At 36.1% G+C, this 15,071-nt stretch overlaps 1 long non-coding RNA gene and 19 other non-coding genes across 20 annotated transcripts; 19 read left to right on the forward strand and 1 right to left on the reverse strand.

Annotated features, from left to right (window-relative positions):
- Nucleotides 1-36: 36 nt before the first annotated feature.
- Nucleotides 37-109, forward strand: Trnav-aac (transfer RNA valine (anticodon AAC)). Its single transcript has one exon. It is a non-coding gene; the product is annotated as a tRNA-Val (tRNA).
- An 867-nt stretch (nucleotides 110-976) lies between these two features.
- Nucleotides 977-1,049, forward strand: Trnav-cac (transfer RNA valine (anticodon CAC)). Its single transcript has one exon. It is a non-coding gene; the product is annotated as a tRNA-Val (tRNA).
- A 230-nt stretch (nucleotides 1,050-1,279) lies between these two features.
- On the forward strand, nucleotides 1,280-1,352 carry Trnav-uac (transfer RNA valine (anticodon UAC)). The gene has a single exon. It is a non-coding gene; the product is annotated as a tRNA-Val (tRNA).
- Nucleotides 1,353-1,584: 232 nt separating this feature from the next.
- Nucleotides 1,585-1,657, forward strand: Trnav-uac (transfer RNA valine (anticodon UAC)). The gene has a single exon. It is a non-coding gene; the product is annotated as a tRNA-Val (tRNA).
- Nucleotides 1,658-1,909: 252 nt separating this feature from the next.
- On the forward strand, nucleotides 1,910-1,982 carry Trnav-aac (transfer RNA valine (anticodon AAC)). The gene has a single exon. It is a non-coding gene; the product is annotated as a tRNA-Val (tRNA).
- Nucleotides 1,983-2,221: 239 nt separating this feature from the next.
- Nucleotides 2,222-2,294, forward strand: Trnav-aac (transfer RNA valine (anticodon AAC)). The gene has a single exon. It is a non-coding gene; the product is annotated as a tRNA-Val (tRNA).
- A 239-nt stretch (nucleotides 2,295-2,533) lies between these two features.
- On the forward strand, nucleotides 2,534-2,606 carry Trnav-aac (transfer RNA valine (anticodon AAC)). The gene has a single exon. It is a non-coding gene; the product is annotated as a tRNA-Val (tRNA).
- Nucleotides 2,607-2,847: 241 nt separating this feature from the next.
- Nucleotides 2,848-2,920, forward strand: Trnav-aac (transfer RNA valine (anticodon AAC)). Its single transcript has one exon. It is a non-coding gene; the product is annotated as a tRNA-Val (tRNA).
- An 867-nt stretch (nucleotides 2,921-3,787) lies between these two features.
- On the forward strand, nucleotides 3,788-3,860 carry Trnav-cac (transfer RNA valine (anticodon CAC)). Its single transcript has one exon. It is a non-coding gene; the product is annotated as a tRNA-Val (tRNA).
- A 230-nt stretch (nucleotides 3,861-4,090) lies between these two features.
- Trnav-aac (transfer RNA valine (anticodon AAC)) lies at nucleotides 4,091-4,163 on the forward strand. The gene has a single exon. It is a non-coding gene; the product is annotated as a tRNA-Val (tRNA).
- Nucleotides 4,164-4,402: 239 nt separating this feature from the next.
- Trnav-aac (transfer RNA valine (anticodon AAC)) lies at nucleotides 4,403-4,475 on the forward strand. Its single transcript has one exon. It is a non-coding gene; the product is annotated as a tRNA-Val (tRNA).
- Nucleotides 4,476-5,025: 550 nt separating this feature from the next.
- Trnav-aac (transfer RNA valine (anticodon AAC)) lies at nucleotides 5,026-5,098 on the forward strand. The gene has a single exon. It is a non-coding gene; the product is annotated as a tRNA-Val (tRNA).
- A 1,179-nt stretch (nucleotides 5,099-6,277) lies between these two features.
- Nucleotides 6,278-6,350, forward strand: Trnav-aac (transfer RNA valine (anticodon AAC)). The gene has a single exon. It is a non-coding gene; the product is annotated as a tRNA-Val (tRNA).
- Nucleotides 6,351-6,591: 241 nt separating this feature from the next.
- Nucleotides 6,592-6,663, forward strand: Trnav-aac (transfer RNA valine (anticodon AAC)). The gene has a single exon. It is a non-coding gene; the product is annotated as a tRNA-Val (tRNA).
- Nucleotides 6,664-6,901: 238 nt separating this feature from the next.
- On the forward strand, nucleotides 6,902-6,974 carry Trnav-aac (transfer RNA valine (anticodon AAC)). Its single transcript has one exon. It is a non-coding gene; the product is annotated as a tRNA-Val (tRNA).
- A 238-nt stretch (nucleotides 6,975-7,212) lies between these two features.
- On the forward strand, nucleotides 7,213-7,285 carry Trnav-aac (transfer RNA valine (anticodon AAC)). The gene has a single exon. It is a non-coding gene; the product is annotated as a tRNA-Val (tRNA).
- A 228-nt stretch (nucleotides 7,286-7,513) lies between these two features.
- Trnav-aac (transfer RNA valine (anticodon AAC)) lies at nucleotides 7,514-7,586 on the forward strand. The gene has a single exon. It is a non-coding gene; the product is annotated as a tRNA-Val (tRNA).
- Nucleotides 7,587-7,824: 238 nt separating this feature from the next.
- On the forward strand, nucleotides 7,825-7,897 carry Trnav-aac (transfer RNA valine (anticodon AAC)). The gene has a single exon. It is a non-coding gene; the product is annotated as a tRNA-Val (tRNA).
- Nucleotides 7,898-8,138: 241 nt separating this feature from the next.
- Nucleotides 8,139-8,212, forward strand: Trnal-uaa (transfer RNA leucine (anticodon UAA)). The gene has a single exon. It is a non-coding gene; the product is annotated as a tRNA-Leu (tRNA).
- Nucleotides 8,213-11,095: 2,883 nt separating this feature from the next.
- LOC137393114 (uncharacterized) lies at nucleotides 11,096-13,646 on the reverse strand. The gene is made up of 3 exons (XR_010978274.1): nucleotides 13,600-13,646; nucleotides 12,484-12,591; nucleotides 11,096-11,163 (listed from the first exon to the last, which is right to left on the reverse strand). It is a non-coding gene; the product is annotated as an uncharacterized lncRNA (long non-coding RNA).
- Nucleotides 13,647-15,071: the final 1,425 nt, after the last annotated feature.

The raw sequence follows: 15,071 nt of genomic DNA on the forward strand, positions 1-15,071 counted from the left end.
CGCTTTTTATATAACAATGTAACAATGTGTTGCCGTGGTCGTGTGGTGTAGTGGTTATCACATCTGCTTAACACGCAGAAGGCCATGGGTTCGCAACCCATCATGACCTAACACTTTTCTTAACATAACTGATAACTTTTGTTAAAATTGTATGCTGAGAATGTATCATAAATAATAAGAAATTGCCTTTATATGGTTTTCCGCTGAATAGAAATGGCAAACCCTAAATGAGAAGTGCAAATGTGGTTTGGTGTCTGTGAACGTTTTTGAATTCTTTATAAGTACGATATGTTCACTCATCTTGATATACAACGCATTTTTATAGCAATTTAACAATGTGTTGGTGTGGTCGTGCGGTGTAGTGGTTATCACATCTGCTTAACACGCAGAAGACCATGGGTTCGAAAACCATCATGACCTAACACTTTTTTGGCATGCCTAATAACTTTTATTAATATAATATGCCGAGAATGTAACATATATCTGATCATAAATCGCAAATTACATGGTTTTCCGCTGAATAGAAATGGCAAACCCTAAGTGAGAAGTGCAAATGTGGTTTGGTTTCTGTGAACTTTTTTGAATTCTTTATAAGTATGATATGTTCACTCATCTCGATATACAACGCTTTTTTATAACAATTTAACAATGTGTTGGTGTGGATGTGTGGTGTGTTGGTTACTACATCTGTTAACATCTAAAAGGTCAAGGGCTCGAATCCTATCACGACTTTTATTTTAAACCGGAAAAACCAGATGCTGGGATAAAAATGTGTAACAATTGGTTCATTGAATCTGGTGATGGAGAATACTTGCATTTTGTTTTCGATTTCAGAAATGAGGTATCATGACGGTAGACAGGGGAACTCGAGGGTCAACATTTATCATTTTTAATACGTCGCTCAGCCAATAATAATTAATTACAGCGGATGTCCAGTACCAGATTTCACCAATGCTTTCGCATGGTCGACTAGGGTGGTCATGTGGTGTAGTGGTTATCACACCTGCTTCACACGCAGAAGGTCATGGGTTCGATACCCATCATGACCTCACTTTTGATGCGAAATCCTAACATCACGCTGAGCAAATGTTTGACACGAATCACCAATGAGAGCGTAACGTTTAATAAAAGCATAACGAGTAATCCTGGCAACATAAGTAAACGAAAAGATAGTTTTGGCAGGTCGCATCTACATGACAATTGTTTTAAAAAACCCAAACGGATATTTAATAAGAAACAATACCAAGTTTTAAAACATGAACCTTACCCAAAATGTAGAGGTCATGTGGTGTAGTGGTTATCACATCTGCTTTACACGCAGAAGGTCATGGGTTCGAAACCCATCATGACCTCACTTTTGATGCGAAATCCCAACATCATGCCGAGCAAATGTTTGACACGAATCACCAATGAGAGCGTAACGTTTAATAAAAGCATAACGAGTAATCCTGGCAACATAAGTAAACGAAAAGATAGTTTTGGCAGGTCGCATCTACATGAGAATTGTTTTAAGAAACCCAAAAAGGACATTTAATATGAAACAATACCATGTTTTAAAACCTTGACCCTCACCCAAAATGTAGAGGTCGTGTGGTGTAGTGGTTATCACATCTGCTTTACACGCAGAAGGCCATGGGTTGGAAACCCATCATGACCTAACACTTTTTGGCATAATTAATAAATTTGTTAATATGTTATGCCGAGAATGTACCATATATCTGATCAGAAATCGCAATTTACATGGTGTTCCGTGGATTAGGAATGGCCATAAATGAAGGCAAACCGTAAATGAAGAGTGCAAATGTGGTTTGGTGTCTGTGAACTTTTTTGAAATTTTTATAAGTACGATATGTTCACTATTCTTTATATACAACGATTTTTATATAACAATTTAACAATGTGTTGCTGTGGTCGTGTGGTGTAGTGGTTATCACATCTGCTTAACACGCAGAAGGCCATGGGTTCGAAATCCATCATGACCTAACACTTTTTGGCATAATTAATAACTTTTGTTAATATGTTATGCCGAGAATGTACCATATATCTGATAAGAAATCGCAATTTACATGGTGTTCCATGGATTAGGAATGGCAAACCGTAAATGAAGAGTGCAAATGTGGTTTGGTGTCTGTGAACTTTTTTGAATTTTTTATAAGTACGATATGTATATTCATCTTGATATACAACGCTTTTTTATAGCAATTTAACAATGTGTTGCCGTGGTCATGTGGTGTAGTGGTTATCACATCTGCTTAACACGCAGAAGGCCATGGGTTCGAAACCCATCATGACCTAACACTTTTCTTGATATAACTGATAACTTTTGTTAAAATTGTATGCTGAGAATGTATCATAAATAATAAGGAATTGCCTTCATATGGTTTTCCGCTGAATAGAAATGGCAAACCCTAAATGAGAAGTGCAAATGTGGTTTGGTGTCTGTGAACGTTTTTGAATCTCTTATAAGTACGATATGTTCACTATTCTTTATATACAACGCTTTTTATATAACAATTTAACAATGTGTTGCCGTGGTCGTGTGGTGTAGTGGTTATCACATCTGCTTAACACGCAGAAGGCCATGGGTTCGTAAACCATCATGACCTAACACTTTTTTGGCATGCCTAATAACTTTTATTAATATAGTATGCCGAGAATGTAACATATATCTGATCAGAAATCGCAATTTACATGGTGTTCCGTGGATTAGGAATGGCAAACCGTAAATGAAGAGTGCAAATGTGGTTTGGTGTCTGTGAACTTTTTTGAATTTTTTATAAGTACGATATGTTCACTATTCTTTATATACAACGCTTTTTATATAACAATGTAACAATGTGTTGCCGTGGTCGTGTGGTGTAGTGGTTATCACATCTGCTTAACACGCAGAAGGCCATGGGTTCGAAACCCATCATGACCTAACACTTTTCTTGACATAACTGATAACTTTTGTTAAAATTGTATGCTGAGAATGTATCATAAATAATAAGAAATTGCCTTTATATGGTTTTCCGCTGAATAGAAATGGCAAACCCTAAATGAGAAGTGCAAATGTGGTTTGGTGTCTGTGAACGTTTTTGAATTCTTTATAAGTACGATATGTTCACTCATCTTGATATACAACGCATTTTTATAGCAATTTAACAATGTGTTGGTGTGGTCGTGCGGTGTAGTGGTTATCACATCTGCTTAACACGCAGAAGACCATGGGTTCGAAAACCATCATGACCTAACACTTTTTTGGCATGCCTAATAACTTTTATTAATATAATATGCCGAGAATGTAACATATATCTGATCATAAATCGCAAATTACATGGTTTTCCGCTGAATAGAAATGGCAAACCCTAAGTGAGAAGTGCAAATGTGGTTTGGTTTCTGTGAACTTTTTTGAATTCTTTATAAGTATGATATGTTCACTCATCTCGATATACAACGCTTTTTTATAACAATTTAACAATGTGTTGGTGTGGATGTGTGGTGTGTTGGTTACTACATCTGTTAACATCTAAAAGGTCAAGGGCTCGAATCCTATCACGACTTTTATTTTAAACCGGAAAAACCAGATGCTGGGATAAAAATGTGTAACAATTGGTTCATTGAATCTGGTGATGGAGAATACTTGCATTTTGTTTTCGATTTCAGAAATGAGGTATCATGACGGTAGACAGGGGAACTCGAGGGTCAACATTTATCATTTTTAATACGTCGCTCAGCCAATAATAATTAATTACAGCGGATGTCCAGTACCAGATTTCACCAATGCTTTCGCATGGTCGACTAGGGTGGTCATGTGGTGTAGTGGTTATCACATCTGCTTCACACGCAGAAGGTCATGGGTTCGATACCCATCATGACCTCAGTTTTGATGCGAAATCCTAACATCACGCTGAGCAAATGTTTGACACGAATCACCAATGAGAGCGTAATGTTTAATAAAAGCATAACGAGTAATCCTGGCAACATAAGTAAACGAAAAGATAGTTTTGGCAGGTCGCATCTACATGACAATTGTTTTAAAAAACCCAAACGGATATTTAATAAGAAACAATACCAAGTTTTAAAACATGAACCTTACCCAAAATGTAGAGGTCGTGTGGTGTAGTGGTTATCACATCTGCTTAACACGCAGAAGGCCATGGGTTCGAAATCCATCATGACCTAACACTTTTTGGCATAATTAATAACTTTTGTTAATATGTTATGCCGAGAATGTACCATATATCTGATAAGAAATCGCAATTTACATGGTGTTCCATGGATTAGGAATGGCAAACCGTAAATGAAGAGTGCAAATGTGGTTTGGTGTCTGTGAACTTTTTTGAATTTTTTATAAGTACGATATGTATATTCATCTTGATATACAACGCTTTTTTATAGCAATTTAACAATGTGTTGCTGTGGTCATGTGGTGTAGTGGTTATCACATCTGCTTAACACGCAGAAGGCCATGGGTTCGAAACCCATCATGACCTAACACGTTTCTTGACATAACTGATAACTTTTGTTAAAATTGTATGCTGAGAATGTATCATAAATAATAAGAAATTGCCTTTATATGGTTTTCCGCTGAATAGAAATGGCAAACCCTAAATGAGAAGTGCAAATGTGGTTTGGTGTCTGTGAACGTTTTTGAATTCTTTATAAGTACGATATGTTCACTCATCTTGATATACAACGCTTTTTTATAGCAATTTAACAATGTGTTGGTGTGGTCGTGCGGTGAAGTGGTTATCACATCTGCTTAACACGCAGAAGGCCATGGGTTCGAAAACCATCATGACCTAAAACTTTTTGGCATAATTAATAACTTTTGTTAATATGTTATGCCGAGAATGTACCATATATCTGATAAGAAATCGCAATTTACATGGTGTTCCATGGATTAGGAATGGCAAACCGTAAATGAAGAGTGCAAATGTGGTTTGGTGTCTGTGAACTTTTTTGAATTTTTTATAAGTACGATATGTATATTCATCTTGATATACAACGCTTTTTTATAGCAATTTAACAATGTGTTGCCGTGGTCATGTGGTGTAGTGGTTATCTCATCTGCTTAACACGCAGAAGACCATGGGTTCGAAACCCATCATGACCTAACACTTTTCTTGACATAACTGATAACTTTTGTTAAAATTGTATGCTGAGAATGTATCATAAATAATAAGAAATTGCCTTTATATGGTTTTCCGCTGAATAGAAATGGCAAACCCTAAATGAGAAGTGCAAATGTGGTTTGGTGTCTGTGAACGTTTTTGAATTCTTTATAAGTACGATATGTTCACTCATCTTGATATACAACGCTTTTTTATAGCAATTTAACAATGTGTTGGTGTGGTCGTGCGGTGAAGTGGTTATCACATCTGCTTAACACGCAGAAGGCCATGGGTTCGAAAACCATCATGACCTAAAACCTTTTTGGCATGCCTAATAACTTTTATTAATATAATATGCCGAGAATGTAACATATATCTGATTAGAAATCGCAATTTACAAGGTGTTCCGTGGATTAGGAATGGCAAACCCTAAGTGAGAAGTGCAAATGTGGTTTGGTGTCTGTGAACTTTTTTGAATTTTTTATAAGTACGATATGTTCACTATTCTTTATATACAACGCTTTTTATATAACGATTTAACAATGTGTTGGTGTGGTCGTGTGGTGAAGTGGTTATCACATCAGCTTAACACGCAGAAGGCCATGGGTTTGAAACCCATCATGACCCAACACTTTTCTTAACATAACTGATAACTTTTGTTAAAAACGTATGCCGAGAATGTATCATAAATAATAAGAAATTGCCTCTATATGGTTTTCCGCTGAATAGAAATGGCAAACCCTAAATGAGAAGTGCAGATGTTGTTTGGTGTCTGTGAACTTTTTTGAATTCTTTATAAGTACGATATGTTCACTCATCTCGATATACAACGCTTTTTTATGGCAATTTAACAATGTGTTGGTGTGGATGCGTGGTGTGTTGGTTACTACATCTGTTAACATCTAAAAGGCCAAGGGCTCGAATCCTATCACGACTTTTATTTTAAACCGGAAAAACCAGATGCTGGGATAAAAATGTGTAACAATTGGTTCATTGAATCTGGTGATGGAGAATACTTGCATCTTGTTTTCGATTTCAGAAATGAGGTATCATGACGGTAGACAGGGGAACTCGAGGGTCAACATTTATCATTTTTAATACGTCGCTCAGCCAATAATAATTAATTACAGCGGATGTCCAGTACCAGATTTCACCAATGCTCTCGCATGGTCGACTAGGGTGGTCATGTGGTGTAGTGGTTATCACATCTGCTTAACACGCAGAAGGCCATGGGTTCGAAAACCATCATGACCTAAAACTTTTTCGGCATGCCTAATAACTTTTATTAATATAGTATGCCGAGAATGTAACATATATCTGATCAGAAATCGCAATTTACAAGGTGTTCCGTGGATTAGGAATGGCAAACCGTAAATGAAGAGTGCAAATGTGGTTTGGTGTCTGTGAATGTTTTTGAATTTTTTATAAGCACGATATGTTCACTATTCTTTATATACAACGCTTTTTATATAACGAGTTAACCATGTGTTGCTGTGGTTGTGTGGTGTAGTGGTTATCACATCTGCTTAACAAGCAGAAGGCCATGGGTTCAAACCCATCATGACCTAACACTTTTCTTGATATAACTGATAACTTTTGTTAAAATTGTATGCTGAGAATGTATCATAAATAATAAGAAATTGCCTTTATATGGTTTTCCGCTGAATAGAAATGGCAAACCCTAAATGAGAAGTGCAAATGTGGTTTGGTGTCTGTGAACGTTTTTGAATTCTTTATAAGTACGATATGTTCACTCATCTTGATATACAACGCTTTTTTATAGCAATTTAACAATGTGTTGGTGTGGTCGTGTGGTGTAGTGGTTATCACATCTGCTTAACACGCAGAAGGCCATGGGTTCGAAAACCATCATGACCTAACACTTTTCTTGACATAACTGATAACTTTTGTTAAAATTGTATGCTGAGAATGTATCATAAATAATAAGAAATTGCCTTTATATGGTTTTCCGCTGAATAGAAATGGCAAACCCTAAATGAGAAGTGCAAATGTGGTTTGGTGTCTGTGAACGTTTTTGAATTCTTTATAAGTACGATATGTTCACTCATCTTGATATACAACGCTTTTTTATAGCAATTTAACAATGTGTTGGTGTGGTCGTGTGGTGTAGTGGTTATCACATCTGCTTAACACGCAGAAGGCCATGGGTTCGAAAACCATCATGACCTAACACTTTTTTGGCATGCCTAATAACTTTTATTAATATAATATGCCGAGAATGTACCATATATCTGATAAGAAATCGCAATTTACATGGTGTTCCGTGGACTAGGAATGGCAGAGTGCAAATGTGGTTTGGTGTCTGTGAACTTTTTTGAATCTCTTATAAGTACGATATGTTCACTATTCTTTATATACAACGCTTTTTATATAACAATTTAACAATGTGTTGCCGTGGTCGTGTGGTGTAGTGGTTATCACATCTGCTTAACACGCAGAAGGCCATGGGTTTGAACCCCATCATGACCTAACACTTTTCTTGACATAACTGATAACTTTTGTTAAAATTGTATGCTGAGAATGTATCATAAATAATAAGAAATTGCCTTTATATGGTTTTCCGCTGAATAGAAATGGCAAACCCTAAATGAGAAGTGCAAATGTGGTTTGGTGTCTGTGAACGTTTTTGAATTCTTTATAAGTACGATATGTTCACTCATCTTGATATACAACGCTTTTTTATAGCAATTTAACAATGTGTTGGTGTGGTCGTGTGGTGTAGTGGTTATCACATCTGCTTAACACGCAGAAGGCCATGGGTTCGAAAACCATCATGACCTAACACTTTTTTGGCATGCCTAATAACTTTTATTAATATAATATGCCGAGAATGTAACATATATCTGATCAGAAATCGCAAATTACATGGTTTTCCGCTGAATAGAAATGGCACACCCTCAGTGAAAAGTGCAAATGTGGTTTGGTGTCTGTGAACTTTTTTGAATTCTTTATAAGTACGACATGTTCACTCATCTTGATATACAACGCTTTTTCTATAATAAATTAACAATGTGTTGCTGTGGTCATGTGGTCTAGTGGTTATCACATCTGCTTTAAACGCAGAAGGGTCATGGGTTCAAAACCCATCATGATCTAACACTTTTCTCGGCATAACTGATCACTTTTGCTAGTATAGTATGCCAAAAATGTACCATATATTTTAGTGTTGGGCCGGTATTGGGTTATCCGCTCTTACCGATACCGAGGGATTCTCGGTATCCGAGGAAACCAATCATTATCGGTGTCAGCTAGGTATCCGCGGCCGGTTTGATATGATCGGCATTTATCCGTAAAAGCCTACCGGTATATGGTTATACAGATATCCGGAGAGATTTTTAAAACGCTTCATGACGAACATGCCAATCTCAGCACGCATTGGCGGCCATTGGCGAACAAATTAAACGAAAATTTCGACGCTTACTCTATCTATTATTATATTGCGTTACATTAATAATGCCACCAGCCTCGAAGGTTTGGGAGTTCTCCAAAGATGGGAGGCTGTATAAAGACTCTAACGGGACTGGACTCTAATTGGACTGTGTATAATTATGTGATTACATTACCTGATTACAATATGTGATAGTAAGATTTTTTCAAACTGTTTCAATATATTTAACAAAGAGAGCCCATTGCCATTATCTATTTGTCCTTTATTATACATAACGTTTGTATCAATAACTATATTTTTTAATAGAATAAACAATAAAAACATCTATCATGAAAATTATATTTCCATCTTTCTATCCTTTTTTGGCTTTCTAAATCAAGGAGTCTCTTTGCCGTAACAATATTCTGCTGACTAAATTTTTTTTTGCACAGGCTACTTTTTGCACAACAATAAAAATTGTTCGTGACAGTTATTATTTAGAGTTTAAACCATTTAAAGACACACTGATAACCATACACCGAACAATAGCACCGACAATACCGAACTTTCTTAGTTAGCAAAGGATACCGAAGATGGTAAATACCAAGGATACCGATACTGGAAAAACCGATAAAAATGTGAAGGGATATCCGATCCGGCCCTAAATTAGATACCGGCCCAGCACTAGTAAATATCGAGGATACCGATACGGGAAAAACCGATAAAAATGTGAAAGGATATCTGATCCGGCACTAAATTAGATACCGGCCCAACACTAATATATATGATCTCAATTCACATTTCACATGGTTTTCTGTTGATTAGGATTGGCGAATTGTAACTGAAAAGTACAAATGCGCTTTGGTGTTCGTGAATTTTTTTACTTCCTCGTAAGTACCAGAGTTGGGCCGGTATCTAATTTAGTGCCGGATCGGATATCCTTTCACTTTTTTATCGGTTTTCCCGGCATCGGTATCCTTAGTATTTACCATCTTTGGTATCCTTTGCCAACTAAGAAAGTTCGGTATTGTTGGTACTATTGTTCGGTATGTTGTTATCAGTGTGTGTCTTTTAATGGTTTAAAGTTTAATGGTTTAAACTTTAAACCATAACAGTCTCAAACAACTTTTATCGTTGTGCAAAAAGTAGCCTGTGCAAAAAACATTCTTTAGTCAGCAGTATATTGTTACGGCAAGTAGACTCCTTGTTTTAGCAAGCCAAAAAAAAGAAAAATGGAAATAAAAGTTTCATGATAGATGTTTTTATTGTTTATTATATTAAAAAATATAGTTATTGATACAAACGTTATGTATAATAGAGAACAGATAGATAATGACAGGGGGCTTTTTTGTTAAATATACTGAAACAGCTTACAGGAATCTTACTATCACATAATTATTGTAATCAGGTAATGTAATCACATAATTATACGCAGTCCAATTAGAGTCCAGTCCCTTTAGAGTCTTTATACAGCCTCCCATCTTTGGAGAACTCTCAAACCTTCCAGGCTGGTGGCATTATCAATGTAACGTAATATAATAGTAGATACAGTAAGCGTGGAAATTTTCGTTGAATTTGTTCGCCAATGCGTGCTGAGATTAGCACATTCGTCAACAAAGCGTTTTAAAAACCTATCCGGATATCCATATAACCATTTACCGATAGGCTTTTATGGATAAATACCGAACATATCAAACCGGCTGCGGATAACTAGCTGTCACCGAAAATGATTGGTTTCCTCGGATACCGAGAATCCCTCGGTATCGGTAAGAGCGGATAACCCAATACCGGGCCAACACTAGTAAGTACCATATTTTCACTCATCTTGAATTTACAACGCTTTTGTATAATATAACATATTTATAATATACAACTTTTGTATAATGTTTTGCATTTCAGAAATCGGATATCGTTATGATAGACAAGTTAACCTTCAGGGGGATAAATTTGCCAACATTTGCTTGTGCTGCTCAGTCAACAACAACAACATACAGAAAGTGTTATAGTGGTTATTAGTGGTCATAGTGGTTAGTACATCTGCTTAACTTGCCATTGGTTCCAAACCTATCATTACATTAATCCTATACAACAAAAGTCAAAACGTCAAAAAGCAAAAAATAATTCAGCACAAAGTACTTCCTTGAATTGGGAAGGGCGAATTGGAGTTAGTTATAATTTCATTAAGCGGACAACACAAGAACGAACGGCAAAGCTGACCTCGAGGCAGGCATGTGATATAGAGGTTGTCCTAAGGAGAAGGTCAAATTTCAAGATATTGTGGGAGCGTTCTGGAGTTTGAGCTTTTGCAGAGAACAAAGTTTTCAGAAAAAAAACAATCAAATTGTACAACAACTAGGAGTTTGAAGCAATGCCTATCAGTGACCTCGCTGACGTTGTATTGCTCCGATAATAATATCAATAAATCCTTTCCTTAACCAATCCCAAGCCCACCAATTTATGGGAATACATGGTAATGGTACAAAAAAAATAGTTAGATGTATCTCTTACTTGAAAGTCCTTTTGTGGAAATATGGTTGTGCATGTATCAGCTGCAATGGCAGTATAGATTCTTACAACGCCATCATTGCTAGAACAGACGATATTAGATGAGCGATTCCAGCTTGTTACTCTGCTCAGAGAATATACAGTAGAATATATGGGTGCATAGAAGGCGTATACCTGAAAAAAGAAATTTTGCCGTGTCAGTATTTCTCCAGCTTCCAGCGTAGGCAGCTTCAAGCCAAGTCTATCGTATGACCAGCCTGCCAATCAGAACTCTCAACAACATCAAAGGTATTAAGCACAGAGCTCTTTGCATCACGCAACATGTTGAGACTCCTAAAGTTAAAACAATTTCAAACGCAGCAAATCGTATGTCGTGTAGTAAGCAATTAGAATTGGAAAAACATTAAAAATTCTCTACTAAAAATTTATTTTATTTATTTTATTTTATTGGTAAAATTTATCACACTATTTATCAACAAGAATGGTTATGTATGGTTAGTATCAACATCTTGTGAGGCGCTTGTCAGTCATGAAAACCTTCAAGGGATGTATAGAAAAAGGCTTGAACTCGGAGAGCTTTCACAGGTTTTTTGTACAAATTATTTACGCGTTGCATTGCAGATTAGTATCGTCTCAGTTGTGGTGAGAGCTGTTAGTGCTTTGTCATAACAGTCATCAATAAGTTTCTTGTTCAAACACACAACAGCATACAGTTGGCAGCCTTCACGCAATCGACACAATAGATCAACCATGCAAAACTATAATCATTATCTTTGGGAACTCAGCTGAAGAGGTGAAACACAGTAATTTATCATTATGTTAATAAATACACAATTTACAATTTTGCTAAGTAAAACATGAAAAAGTATCAATAATCAAATACATTTTTTGTTCATGTAATCCAATTTGTAGAGTAGTGGCTGCTGCTCTTTTATAAACTGTCAGTTCACTGGAAGCTATAGATGGTTACTTAATCATGTAAATAAAACAACGCATCACATAACTGACACTGCGTCTCCATGGTGCGGGTTTGCATCATCCGCCAGATGGAAACGGCAGAAATCAACAAATCAAGGGCGTTTTGTTACTATCAACTTTTTATTAAACATTTCATGCTTGCGAAATGGAAATGGCCCTCGCGAATGATGCGCAAGAAACTGCTGCATAAGCTATTCCATTTTAAACATTTTCCACACTTCAGTTGTATCTATTTCAAAACCTCGCTACTAAGTGAGGCAAGAGAGCCTATGTCTTTGACTTACTTATATGTTTAACAAAGTGCCCACTTTAATTCGTAACACGCGTATGTCCATTGAACTGCTTATCGCATGGTAACCTAAAGTGCGCACAACTCTGCAACATCAAAACAAAATAGTTTTACTGCGAAGAGAGGGGAATCATATTTAAAATATTATTACATAAAAGTTTGAATTTAGAGTCATAGAAAACAAACTGTGTGTTAAACTCATCCTTGCTAACTTGTAGTCGTCTTACCATGCTAACTTTATAGAGTTTTATCTGAGTATCAGTCCAGAGGTACATCTCATCCATGCTCACCAGCCGCATGCCTCTCACTTTGTCTCCAACGTCAATGCGCATCAGCTACAGAAATACAATATCATACAATGCATAACAAATATTCTATATCATCGGTGCTTCAGCAAAATCTTACCATAATCACAACAAAACATTTGAAATTTAATTTTACCCTTTATACAAAAATACAGTACAAGCAGTGCACAATTACGCTAAGTTTGGTTCTAACAAATTTACTAAGTGGCAATAAGCGTCTTGTGTATATGATACCTCTACATCAACTTTTAGCTGAGTTAAGAGCTGAAAACATGTAAAGACAAATCTACAACATCATATTTCATTGACACAAAGCTCCCGTCTATAGGTAAAAACTGAAACAAAATGGAAAACCAGTGCCATCATGCCATATTGTTAACAAGGCATGTAATACTTATAAATACTCTAGCGATACATGAAATGATGGACAACATTTAATATGCTGCTACAAGAATGTTTACTCTCCTATCTTACTACTAAAACGCATATGTCGTAGTAAAACAAAACACTGGTTCATATGCTTTGAGAATGCCATGCGTCAGACATCTTACTCTTACCAGAACTGTTTTTATCAAGACAGAAAAGCAGTCTGCATTTTTGCCTTTTAGGTTTCACAGCAGCTTTGGCTCCCTTTTTTATTTGTAATATGGATTAAAAGAACAGGATTTTGGTCATCAGGATGAATAAAAAGCAGCTTCACCAAAATAGAACACCTGCTAAAAAGTATTTCCTCCAATGGCTTACATGTAAAATCAAAATAATTCCCTCATTAAATTTTAAACTGCTGTCAAAACATTAAAATTTCAAAGTAGTTTGCACTGTGTAAGATTTTTCTAACTGGTGTGTTAAGCCAGTGTTCAGCACCTCAGCCTTCCTCTAGCCTTCAGCTCGAATTGCTAAAAGGAGGGTGCCTAAGTATTTTATGTTGCAACAATTGCTGATCATCAAGAAAACACTTGTATTCCTATCTCATGGAAGATGAATAGCCATCAACAAATAACAAGTAGAATATAGGTAACCCACACTGTTTCAACCTACCATCTCATAAGTGTCAAGTCTCCAAACCTTGACTGTGTAATCCAAAGAGCAACTGAAAAGCAAGGAGTCTGCTCGGTGTAGCTGGATTGCTACAAGTGTAAAACATGCTTATGGTTTGTAGAAGAGAACAAGATGAACTACGATGTAGCGTATTATGAACTATATTGATCAGGTAGATGTAAGCTGTGACCAAACTCATCATAAAAATCATTAATGTGAAAATACCGAAGCTTTTGATAAACATGCTAGCTTCACTTCAGTTATATATAGTAGATGATAAAGGCATCGTGATGCCAAGATTGTTTCACAAAGTACTAATAAGAGAGGAATAAACAGAGTAAAAGTTGACAAGGCCTTACCAGTAATAGGCGCGGTATGAGCAGATATCTCATGCACCTCAGTAAAGGCCATGCCATTCCAGATCTTTATCATTCCGTCCTTTGCTGCCGTTATGAGCATGTCTCTTGCAGAGAAGAAGATACAGCTGCAATAAGTATTAACATCTAGACCAACACCATTTATGCTATTATGACATTTGAGGGAAACTAATACCGCATAACTTCTTCAAATAATCAAATCTTCCACACACTCACTTGTCACTATATTTTTATTTCTATTTCTCATGTAAAAGCAATGATGCCATCTAGCTGGAACAACCAGCATATTATTCACACTTTGTTCTCAGAAAGGAATATATTAAATACATGTTTATACTAGGCTAATTTTTAGCAATCTTACAATTAGAAACCATATACTGCTGATTCTCATGCTGAACTTGTAATAATCAGTGAATAATGATTCGTTCAAGTGATCAATAGCAGATCAATGCTGGTCTTCAGCAGTTGCGTATTTGTCATTTACTAGTTCTGCAGCTTTATAATTTTCTTTTTTATGTATTTTAGCTTGTTGTTAATTAATGTTTTAAATGAAATTGATGTACTAAGCATTACTTTGTTGCTGCTATTGATTGTTCTATAACATCTACAAGTAGCACCTGACAAATGGCAAGGGGAATTAAATTAATCACATGCTAGTTGACATGGATATTTTCTGAGACATTCTGCAAAGGTTGCAAGTTGAATGCTTTTAGTGAATATGTGCCTAAACGGTCAATCAACTTGAACATGTTAGCAAGTCTGTACTCTATTGTTTGTAAACGCGTTTAGGCATCAGAGTTTTATTTCCTTGCGGTAGAAGTCGGTAAACAATGGCAGCGATTCATGTATGAACAACAGATTGACAAAAAATTTGTATTTAAAGACATATAACAAATGAGAACAAATTATCTGCTCATAACTTTCAACCCTTGTCACTTGTCAGAATTTATTTTAATGTTTTTTCTATCACCAACTCTTATCAATGGCTACCAGTTTCACCAAGATTCCTTGTTAAACTCTGGGCATGAATTTAATACTTCTTTGCCATATTATTAAATAACATGTTTGAAATGAAGCAGCTCTCCTTGACTATTT

The sequence above is a fragment of the Watersipora subatra genome, chromosome 4 (genome assembly GCF_963576615.1).
Source record: "Watersipora subatra chromosome 4, tzWatSuba1.1, whole genome shotgun sequence".
NCBI classification, from domain to species: Eukaryota; Metazoa; Bryozoa; class Gymnolaemata; order Cheilostomatida; family Watersiporidae; genus Watersipora; species Watersipora subatra.